The sequence below is a fragment of the Sarcophilus harrisii genome, chromosome 4, assembly GCF_902635505.1.
Source record: "Sarcophilus harrisii chromosome 4, mSarHar1.11, whole genome shotgun sequence".
Taxonomy (NCBI): Eukaryota; Metazoa; Chordata; class Mammalia; order Dasyuromorphia; family Dasyuridae; genus Sarcophilus; species Sarcophilus harrisii.
Window position 1 is genome coordinate 326,817,085 of NC_045429.1, and position 12,411 is coordinate 326,829,495.

Here is a 12,411-nt window from a genome sequence, read left to right on the forward strand (position 1 = left end):
TAGGCGGCTGGGGAAGAGGTGGCTTCAGCTAGTGCCGGGCGGTCGGGAAGGGAAGAGAGCGGGGGCTGGAAGAGCGATTGGAGGGAGGAATGGGATGGAGCCCCTGGGGGGCACGGGGCGGCAGACCCTCCCCCACTCCGGGCTGCGTGGTCCAGCAGTCCCCTTTCTTACAAGCGGGGCAATAGTTAGGGCTGGACTGCCTGAGCAGCCTCTGTTCTCCCTCCCCTCCCAACCCTCCTGGGCTGCCTGCACCCAAGGCCGGCTCTTCTCCGTGCTGGCCTGGCTGTGGGAGCTAGAGTATGTGTGAGAGTGAGGGGGGGCCCGGAGAAAGGCGGTGGTGGTGAGCCCAGGATGACTCGCTCAGTATTAAAACCGTGGTCATGTGGGGGTGACTTGTCACTGTTACAGCTGGGCGGAAGATGCTGCTACAGCAGAATCTCCTTTAGCTAGGTCGAGGGTTTTTGTTTTCTTCTCTTTTTTTAATGAATGACAGCGGCTCAGAATGCAGCAGTCCCATTCCGTGGATCAGGGCTTTTTTCCCCTTACTTCCTCCTTTACCCTATCTGACAGTAGCATGGGAAGGACTGGATGAGAACGGGGCTGGCTTATGTGCTGAGTGGCTGTACTGCAGTATGCGGTCTGTTAAAAGAACCTAGAGGGTTGAGCTGCATGCATCTAGCTTAGAGATGGCACCTGCTGCAAACCTGGTTCATGTTAACTTCGTCATTAGGGGATTAAAGAGGTGCTTTTCTGAGTGCTGCTTTTGCTAAAATGTTTGAATGATTTATATCCTGGACTATAATGTACCTATGTGCATATGTATCTTTTTCATTCTAGAATTACGGGTCTTAGAATCTTAGACTTGGAAGGCTACTTAGAGGTCATGTAGATTTGTCCTTATGCAGTCAATAATCCCTCTCCAGTGTCTCTATTAGATCTTCCTTCAGGCGCTGGTGAAACAGGGCCAATGAAGGGGAAACTCTTTAGGTAACAAAGTAGCGTCTGACATTCATTGTTGATCATTTCAATTCTAATTTATTTTAATCTGAAAATGACCTCCCTGTGTGGTTGTAGCTCTGGCTCTTTTGTTCTATTTCTGTTCTTTGAGTCGCAGAATAAATCTTAATCCTTTTTGGACATGAGTTCATCAAATGACCATGGTTCCTAAAGGTTAAATGTTGCCCTTTATTTCAAACCTTCCTCATATTGACATGATTCCTAAATACTTCATAAATTCTTCAGTGTGTCCATTCCATTTTGTCATTCTCCATCTTCAAATGTGTGGCTAAACATAAAATCCTTGATATTGTCCCATAGGTGCAGACTGCAGTGGGCTTGTTATCTTCCATTCTCCTGGGCACTATATTTTAATGTTGCACTCTGCTTGCATTAGCTGTTATTAATTATGTCATGTGTTGACTCACATTGTGTTCCTGATGAACTAAAAAACCCTTTGGTCTTTTTCACATAAACTGCTATTAAACCAGATTTCTCCCGTCCTGAGTTTGTGCAGGATTTTACATTCATTCCAAAACAAAACAAAACAACACAAAACAGCCCTGTGGAAGAGGTAAAGAAAAAATATATGGTATACTTATTAAATTTGATGACAGTTCAATTCTACTGAGATATTTTTTCATTTTGATTCATGTGCTATGGCATTTTACCTTCCCTCTCAATATTGTCCACAAAGCAATAAGCCCATCTTTTATTTTTATCCACTTCATCGGTAACAATGTTGTTCTGAACAGGGTGGTGACACTGCAGGTGACTACTTCATGCTGACATTGGTCTATTAATGCTCTTTGAATATGTTGATTCTCCAAGCTATGAACCAGCTTACATCTCCATTTTATTCCCAAAAGTATCATATGGTTAAATACAGTTCTGATTACTTGTATGACTTTAAGCAAGTCACCTGACCTTTCTGGGTCTCAGTTTCCTCTTTTGTAAAATGAAAACATTAGGTTAGGTGACCTCAAGGCCATTACAGGCCTAAATTCATGATCCTGGAGCAGCTAGGTGGTGCAGTGGATAGAGCACCAGCCCTGAAGTCAGGAGGACCCTGAGTTTCAAATCTGACCTCAGACACTTAACACTTCCTTGCTGTGTGACCCCAATTGCCTCAGCAAAATAAACAAACAAATAAATAAATTCATGATCCCATGAAATATTTTATTGAATTTAAAAAGTCACCATGTTACACTTCTGATCTACTTGTCTTGTAAACCTATTTAAAAAGATGCAAGATTATTTTGATGTTACTTGTTCTTGATGAATCTATGTAGGACTATAGTGATCACTGTGGTGTAGGTTCTTATCACCTCAAAACCTATTTGAATTATTTCAAAGGTCTGCTGGTTGGTCCCCTTACCTCAGGTCTCTCTCCATTCCAGTTCATCCTCTACTTAGCTGTCAAATGAATCTCCTAAAATGCAAGTCCAACTGTATCACACTTCTCCCTGTCTCCCTTTGAGTAACTCCAGTGCTCCATTTGCCTCCAGGATCAAATATAAAATCTTCTATTTGGCTTTCTAAGCTCTTCATAATCTGGTTCCTTCCTCCCTTCTAGTCTCCTCACACCTTATTTCCCTCTATTGAATCTGATGATATTGACCTCTTTGCTATTTCTTGAACAAAATACCCAATTTCCCAACATTGAGCTGGCTAGCCTTCATGACTGGGGACATGCACCCTCCATTTCTCTGACTTCCTAAATATCTCGGCTATAATCCTGTCTTTTGTAAGAAGCATTTTCTAATCCTTCTTGGTCCTAGTGCCTTCCATTTGAGTATCCCCAGTCTGTTCAGTATATATCTTGTTTGTACATAGTTGTTTGTGTATAGCCTCTCCCATCAGTCTGATGGGAGATCCTTTTTTTTTTGGGGGGGGGGGGATATTCAGTGCTTAGCACCCAGTGCTTGGCACATAGTTTGCCTTAATAAATTCTAGTTGACCAGTCTCTTTCATACATATACAATATTTGCTTTTTAAGCTATTTTGGAATGTCACTAGGGATTGATGTCTAGGTTTTAGAATTCAAATTTTACAAAATTGTGACATTTGCCTATGCCCAGTTTTCTAGCTCATCTCTTTTTTTCATGATTTCCCAAAGATTTGTTTCTTGTTTAGATTTAGAAACTTTTCAAAATAGTTTTTATCTTTCCACTTTTTTCTGTGTAGTATAGAATTCTTCTTTTTTTTTAAATTTATAATAGCATTTTATCCTTGTCCTTTAATTGTCCCTGTTTGGGTGCCATATGTTGGACTACATGGGAGAGCTGTTGAAATACACGGAGCCACCTGACAGTGGCTGCTGAAGATCCAACCCAAACCTGCAGAATGGATTTCCTCTTGTAAGAGGGTGATACAAGGAGACTGAGAGGCCATTGCGTTGTCTGACTTCTCTCTTCTTCCCTCTGCCTCCAATTTATCTCATTTCTAGTCTGCAACACCTGTGTGAGCAAAGGCTGCCTTGTAACTCTTTCAGATGTTATGATCCACAGCTGTGGAGGCTCTCGGAGAATTGATCTGTCCCTTAACATTTAATAATAATATTTATATTCAGCATATAATTCCTTAAAACCATTTGCAATTCTTCGTATCTTTTATATCAGGCATACAATAGAATAAATCTCTTACTTAGTGTTGATTATAAAGATAATTTAGTTTTTGCCTTTTATATCTAAAGTAAACTAGGAAATTTTCAAGAAAATAAAATACTTGAAATTATTTATTGTAGATTAATTAAGAAATACCTAAAATCTGAGGAGCAAGGAAAATTTACTTGTAAAAAATATTTACAGTAACATTTTTGCAATTGAATTTGTAATAGAATGATTTCACAAAAAACTGGAAAGATAAATGAATGTAACAGAAAAATAGTTGATTTGGATTAGTCTTGTGTAACTTTCACATTCCCTAATTTATAGACATTTAATATATAAATGACTCATGTGAACAAATATTTTTGCTGCTTCTGTTCCCCAATTGCTTTACATTTGAATTCCCTGTGGGAAATGTTATGAAAATAGATAAAGCTTTTAGAAGGGTTTGGTATAGGGACTAAAGCTTTCCTTTCTTTAACATAAAGAACTCTTAGTAGGAAATTCCCTTTAAATATATACCTGCTCTTCAGAAGGTTGTATGTAGCCTTCTGTTTAAGTATATTTAAGTGGTTTGCTCAAGGTGATGGCGCTAGTATGTGTCTGAGGCAGGACTTGACTCCAGGTCTTCCTGTTTTCAAGGCCATCTCTCTATCCACTATTGGGAATTATTTCTAGACATGGCCATCTTAGACCAGAAATTCATTTAGTTTATCCTGAATCTTCTTTTAAAAATATAAAATGAGTGTTATGGGTTCATTTATGTATTAGTGTTGATCTTTTCACATTGGATTGAGTTTTCTTTGAGTTCTCCCCTGAGAAAATGGGTATTTTGATGGGGGAACAAAGAAGTGCATCATTCAGGACTTCTTATTTCATCATATTGACTGGATACTGCTTTCAGAAAAGAGAGTAAAGAAAAGTCATGGTCTCTTTCCTCCGATGTTCCTTAGCCCCTAGACAGAGAACTCAGTAATACATAGTGCTCTTAGTACTGTATAGTTCACTGATGTTATGGAATGACTGTGAGTGGGAACTTGTGACATAATGGATAGTGAGCTGGCCTCAAAGACTAAAAAATCCGGGTTCAAGCTTTTCCTCCAATATATACTGGATATATGTTTCTGAGCATGTGACTCAACCATTTTTAAAAGCAACATATATTTATTGTTTATTATTATGTTGAGCTATTATGTTAAGTCTGGAGATGCAAATACAAGTAAACAAAAATAATGACTCTTCCAAAGAACTTACACATATTTTTTAAATAATAGATTTTTATTTTTAAAATATATACAAAGATAGTTTTCAACATTCACCCTTGCAAACCCTTATGTTCTAGATTTTTACTTGCTCTGTTCCCTTTACCCTCTACCCTAGAGAATAGGTAATCCAATATATGTTAAACATGTGCAGTTTTTATATACATATTTCCACAATTATGCTACACAAGATAAATCAGATCAAAAAATAAAAAAAAATTAGGAAAAAAAAAACAAAAAGCAAGCAAGCAACAGTAAAAAAGGTGAAAAAACTATGTTTTGGTACACATTTAGTCCCAAGCCTCTTTCTAGAAGCAGATGGCTCTCTCCATTGGAACTGGCATGAATCACCTCATTATTGAAAAGATCCATGTTGCTCAGAGTTGATCATCATGTAATCTGGTTACTATGAACAGTGTTCTCTTTGATCAACTCATTTCATTCAATATCAGTTCATGCAAGTCTTTATGCTTTTCTGAAATCACCTGCTGATCGCTTCTTATAGAGCAATAATATTCTGTTACATTCATATACCATAACTTGTTCACCCATTCTCCAACTGATGGGCATCCACTCAGTTTACAATTCCTTGCCACTACAAAAAGGACTGCTACAAACATTTTTGCACATGTGGGTCCTTTTCCCTTCTTTATGGTCTCTCTGGGATACAGACCCAATAGAGACACTGCTGGATCAAAGGGTATGCATGGTTTGATAGTCCTTTGGGCATAGAAGAACTTATATTGTAATGGAGAAAGTTAACATAAAAGAGCTGAAAGTAGGGAAACATGGGAGGTGAGGTATAAAATAGGACAAAAGTATAAAGTATATAAAAAGTAGGGGGCAGAGTTGGGTGAGGAATGAAAGTAGGTGAACTTGGGTCCCCTCCACAAGATGGAAGCCCCAGGAAGAATTTGCCAATGGCAGAAAGGAATTGGCATGGCATAGGAATATTTCTGAGGGAGGGTACAGGGGAAAATAGATGTTCCAGGATGAGGAAGTCTCAAACAGTGAGGGAAATTCTAGCACGAAATTTCAGCTCTTGAATTGTTCTAAAAGGGAAAGTTGTAAAGAAGCAGCTAGGTGGTCATGAAGATCTAAGTTCCAATTCTGCCTCAGATACTTAATAGTTCTATAATCCTGGGCAGGTCATTTAACTTTTATCTACTTCAGGTTCTTCATCTGTAAAAGGTGGGATAATAGTAGTAGTACTTACCTCTTAGGGTTGTTATTAAGCTCAAATGACATTACATATGAATGGAGCTTTGTAAATCTTAAAAAGCTATACATAAATTTGTTTATCTACGAAATATACGCAAGAGAGAGATGTTCAAAATAAGTTCTTGCTTTAAATAAATTTTTATTACGCAAATTTGACTTCCTGACAGGCTACAGTAACAGAAGCAGTATCATTGCAGACCTGCAATGAGGGGTCCTTCCAGAGGTTCTCCCCTCCCACTCAAGCTTCTGGTGGGACTCAGTCATTGAAGGGGGATAGGGCCTTGCATAACTCTGAAGGGGGAAAGAGGAGATGTGCACTTATATTAAGCAAGAATTGTATCTCAGTCTAAATATATATTACATACATATATACCTACACACACATAAAATAACTAGACATATCTGTTTATATTCCTCAGCTCTTCCTATTGACTTCCCTGGCTTCCTTTAAGTCCCATCTAAAATCCCATCTTTTGCTATAGAAGCCTTCTCCAATCCCTTTTAATTCCAATTCTTTCCCTCTGTTAATTATTTCCTAGGCTGTAAGGTCCTTGAAAGCAGGACCTGTCTTTTGCCTCTTTTTATATCCTCAATGCTTAGCACAATACCTAGTACAGATTAATAAATATTTACTGACTGATTACATACATATGTGTATGTCTATGTCCATATATACATGTATATATGTGTTTGTGTTTGTGTATGTAGTATATCATCATTGTTAAAAGGAATTTTCTCAGCTGGAAGTTCTCTATAACATTGAAATAACAGATCCAGTCTCTGTCTCTTTGGATCCAACAGGCTTTTTTAGGATAACTATTGTGGGGACCTTTCAGTAATATCTTTTTAAATGCCTTATATTTTCCAAATCATTTTTATTCCAATTTTAACAGTATTACTAAGTTTTTTGCTTAGTGAAATAGATGTGAATGTTTATTGTCAATAAATTCTTTGCAATCATTTATTTATGTAAGATCTCTATGCAATTGTCATTATTTTCCTTTATTTTTATAAGTCATTGTTTATATTTCCTAATATATATATAATTTATATATATATATATAATATAATTTCTGTTGTCAAATTATATTTTTATTTTTAAATTTGCTGAATTTTATTTACAAATGACTTTCCAGTTTAACTGGAGCCATGAAACTTATTTTTTTTTAAATGGCAAACATCTTGCTCATCAGGATTTTAGTAGAAATAAATCCAAACTGGAGATACCTTTTATTTCATTTGTTATTGGGACCATTTGTAGATGTTTGTTTTATTAACAGAAGCTTGCTTTTAAAAATATCTTTGCTTCTAATCTCTTTAAACCTATTATTAACCTGTTTTCAATTATCTGACTGGCCAATGGGTACAAAAAATATTTAGACTTAAGACTATGACACCAAGAATATAAATCAAAACTGATTATTTGGTGTGAACTGTTCAAATCATCATAAGTTGAACTTATTCAGTGGTTGATTTTAGACCAATAATAAGTGGGATTTTTAAAGGAGTTGGTAAATAAATTTCTTGTGGTTTTCTTCACTGGTTGAATACACAAATTGTGTATGACTTAGAATTGCAAAGTATAGGTATTTACAGTGTATTGCTTATTACTATCATGATTTCTTTTTCCTTTGAAAAATGAATCTCAGAGGTCTATGGAATAGTTTGAGAAATGTGCTAGATTATGAAACTAACTATTATTTGTAACTTTCTGTGGAAAAAATACATTCTGATTCCCAAATAACTTACTTAGAAATTAACTTTTCTCCAAATTGTATTTGACTTGGGCTTCAGGTCAAATCACAACAAAACTTGAAAACATACAACTTATAAAATGATACTTTTGTTTTAAAGTTCCAATGCTTTAGAGAGTTTCTGTGGTACATTGCCTTCTGTAACACCATTTTTATATTCTTAAGCACTTCTCAGTTCTGGAAAACAAATTTTTCTTTTCTCAAACCTGTTAGGTTGTTACTTCCTCCTTGAAATTCTAAGAAAATTTAGTTGTAAAGATGTGATATTCTAAAAGAACCTTCTTAAATCTAGCTTCTTGCTTTTGTACTGTCCCACAACCCATACTAGGAAAATGCAATAGTTAAGATCTAGTAATGTATATATATATATACATTTTTCATAGTTTGTCATGAGGTAACTGAATCAAGCCTGTTCCCTGATAGTTTAGGTCGGAAATGACATAAAATCCATCTAATAGTTCACAGAAAGAGGTTTACTCTTCCACAGTAAAAGCTTGCATATTTATCCAGAATAGTGAGTGCTTGCTTGGATTCAGCCAAGTAGAGTTCCCAACTCTGTTCATGATGCTGGTCTCTGGTTATAAGCCCTAGGGAAGAACTCTAGACTCTCATGGATTGGATGCTTTGAACCAAGGGATCAGGAAGCTTGCTGGGCTAAACCTTAGTTCCTCAAGTCAATTAAAGACAATTTCAATACCTTTTATTAAAATGAGCCAAACTTGCATGAAAGGGAGGGGAGCCTACTCTCTATTCTTTCATCAAATATATCTGGATTCCATAAGAGCTAAATATTCATCAAATACATGGATTAGAATTCACTATAAGACCATAAACTCCATGAGAAGTAGGAATTATACATTATTTAAATTTTGTAACTTTTCTAATGCCTAGCATAGTATTCTGTTGCACATAGTACATCCTTAGTAGATGCTTATTGAATTGAAAGTCTATTGGTTGCATTTTAAGATTCATGTTATGCTTATTTCTTTTTGAATTAATGGTTCACAGCACAATTCAGGTATATTTTCACCAAAACAAAATAGTTGAGTATTTTATGTTTATGACTATACACTATATTTCTGAACTCTTGGATAAAAAGTTTATCCACTGCTATTGATTTTCTTTTATCTTTTCTCATTTCTCTTTAGGATAGAAATGAATGTCACTAGTAATATTGACATTTATTCCATAGAATCAGTGGTTTTTGATTTTGGTTTTAACTATCAGCAAAAAACATGTCAGTTTTTCCAATCTTATTTTTTTGTAGCTCCGAAACCAGTAGGCTTATAAGTTTAAAATATGTTTTTGAAGTTGGCTACTTGCTAAAGTCATAATAAAGTACTAAAGAACTTGTGGATTTTGTAATGAAAACCTTTCTCAGGTTAGGAGAAAGAGCCACAATAAGTGCCATTTCAGAGATGGAATTATGGGGCATTTTAAAACCTTGGAATTTCAGAAATCATGTCTGTGTGAAAAACTGAATCATAGTATTTCAGATATAGGCTAAATTTAATTATTTTTATTTTAAGATATTTTGTGCTTATGAAATATATTTTATAATCTCCATTATGATCATGATCAATAAAAATGACATCAGTTCTGGTTTTATATAATCTTATGAAGAAGGCACAGACAATTATGGGCAGTGTTGTCTCACCAAGCATACAGAAACAAAGTAGCACCAATTTGAATAAAGCTTGGGAAGATAGTCAGCTAAGTAATGTGATCCCAAAGGCATCTAAGGATGAAAGTATAGGAAGAAAAAAAATGAAAAAAGATTTGCAGAAATTATTATAGCAAAGTCTTTCAAGGACAGTAGAACCACTAGACTGACTCTCACATCATGGCCCTGGATGTGCCTGTGGAAGAGGGAGAAATGGCATGAAAGAGACAAAAATTGTTAAAAGTAGCTTACTTGAATCGAGAGGAGATACTGGAGTGTGCTGGAAATGAAACAAATTTGAGAGCATTGAGCTATTGATATATACAAGGTATCTAGAAGAAGAGAAGGTAATAAAGAAATGGGGGGGGGGAGAGGAACCCAAAGACCTTTTACATAACAAAGATAACTACTGACATATTTCTACTTTTCTTTCTCTACAAAGTCTTAGCAAACCTGATGCAGGTAATAGTAGAGAACAAGCAACTTTTGCTATAGATATTAAGCAGTGGGATTCATCTTTGCCATTTAGCTTTCAAGTTCGGATGTCACCTATCACTTTTATTACCTGTATGAATTTAAGCAAATTATTGCCCCTGCCCCTCAATTTCTATATCTGTTAAGGGAGAGATTTGGACCAAATAGTTTTTCAAGTCTCTTCTAGCTTGACCTCTGATAGTAAATTGCAGTTTTAGCAAACGTATGCTCACTATTTTGTAATTGCAGAACAAAGCATAGCCTATTTTACAACATGTGTTTCCCATCCAATCATCAAAATTATTAAAGATTTCTTAGAAGTCATGACAGCAAAAGTAACCCTGATAAATATATTATAATAAAACTTGGAAGGACATTAAACAGGAATATGCATATTCATCAAGGGTATATGCCACCATGATAGAGGAAGTCTAGTACCAGTACAGATCAATGATTTCCAGTGGATGGTAATAGCTTGTTTGTGGGAACCTGCTAGTAGCATCAAGCCTTAGAACTTACAGAGGCTTCTGGAAGAGATGTTTAATCACTTAATGATGTTTGGCTTATAATGATGTTAGCTACATGGGAAAATTCAAGTGGATGAAAAATGTCTTATTACCCAATTTTACCATGTATTTGAATAGACTTAGAAAGCCTGTCTATTAATCAATAATCATCAATAAACATTTATTAAGGACTAGGTATTGTGTTTAAAATAACTCATCCCTGCCATCAAGAAGAGGATGATCTAATTGGGGAAAACAGATAAAAGAAAACTGAAAAGCTGGGAAGTGGGGGTAGGAAGGAAGGTATCCAGTACCCAAGTTGCAAAATGGAGAAGTCAAAGTCCAAAATGAGTGTAGCTGAGTGAGAAATGTATGCTTGGAATAGACAGTAAAGATTAACAATAAGTTGGCTCTGAATTAAATGGGAAAAGAGTGGATTGGATTGAAGATACAGAAAATTTCAGAGTTCATTTGTTGATTCCAAGCTTCCAATGAAAACAAAAGTCTATCTTTTTGATACTAACAACATATAATGGTTGTTATATGTCAACAAGGCATAATACAACTGCCTCCAAAGGATTGAAAAGTCAGTAGCATGCAGAAGACAATGGGAATGTACATGGTGGGTTTGAATAAACATCTGTATATACCCAAAGAAGAGCTTTAAAGTACTGTTTAAGTACTTTAAATCACCTTAAAGTACTATTTAAGTGTTTATTAGCTGTTGTTGTTATTTTAAAAATGTTATCAAGGAATGATATGATAGGAAAGGGAAATAAGCAAATTACATGGCAAGAATGGGTATGACAGGAAGCCAAAGTACTGCTGTAGTATACTCAGTATTAGTAGGAAAGCATTCACATTGGACATTTTATTATAATTATAAATTACAAACATTTTAATTCCTTCCTATGAGAGAGGGAGACCCTTTGTATTCAGCTTATAGGAGGACCAGAATGAGAGTCACACAGAGGGACTAGGTATAGATAAGATGTGATTTACTTTGTTGAAGTTTTGGGATTTCCCCAAGTATGTTCTTGAAGTTGCTATTAGTAATTCTATGGATGTTTTCCTGCCACATATAGTTTGTATTGGCTAAAAATGAGAAGACAATTCCTGCAATTATAGCAGTTTCAGTTCTTTTTAAAGTAACTTTTCATGAGAAAAAAAGAGAAATTGACAGTAAAACTACTTCTTTTAGAAGTATAAACTTTGAAAAATAGTAGCCACCATGAGGGGACATAATGATGGCAGAAAATTGTCTTAACCAGAAGACCTTAATTTTTTCAAATAGAGAAATGTCATCCAAGGACAACACTTGCTGGGAATACAAGATCCCTTAGAAAACTTGAAGACCATTACATCCGTAAAAGGAGAAGTTGAAGATAAAATAAAGCTCTAAAGCTAGGTTCAAACCCTTTGGAATATTTTTGTGTCATGGACTTCTTTGGCACTGGTGAAGCCTATGGGTACCCTAGAATAATGTTTTTAAGTGCATAAAATATACTGATTACATAGGAGGACAACAATTACATTAAAAATGTAATTTAAAAAATGTTTTAAAAAAAGTTGTTCAGATTTAGGACTCTAAAGGTACCTTTGACTCTGCCTCTTTCTCATTTGTCACATCCAATAAATTGCCAAGTTTATTGATTCTGCCTCTACATCTCTAATCTATGCCCTTTCTCTATTCACTTCCACCGAATTAGCTCAGTCCCACTTCTGATCTTCATTTGTGTGGCACACAGCTATTAAAGTAATCTTCTGAAGGTACAGGCTCAATCATGTAACTCCTTGGCTTAAAAAAACAAAACCAAAATCTTCAATGATTGGGTTGCTCATTTAAGGCCCTCCACAGTCTAGCCTCATATTATTCCCTTTATTCATTTTCTCTTAGCTTTCAGTCATTGTACTACTGTTCCCAGA

General features: G+C 35.6%; 1 protein-coding gene across 1 annotated transcript in view; it reads left to right on the forward strand.

The window, feature by feature from the left end:
• Positions 1 to 12,411, forward strand: part of NSF (N-ethylmaleimide sensitive factor, vesicle fusing ATPase) — a 199,771-nt gene that overhangs the window by 13,168 nt on the left and 174,192 nt on the right. The gene's annotated exons all lie outside the window — the stretch shown is intronic.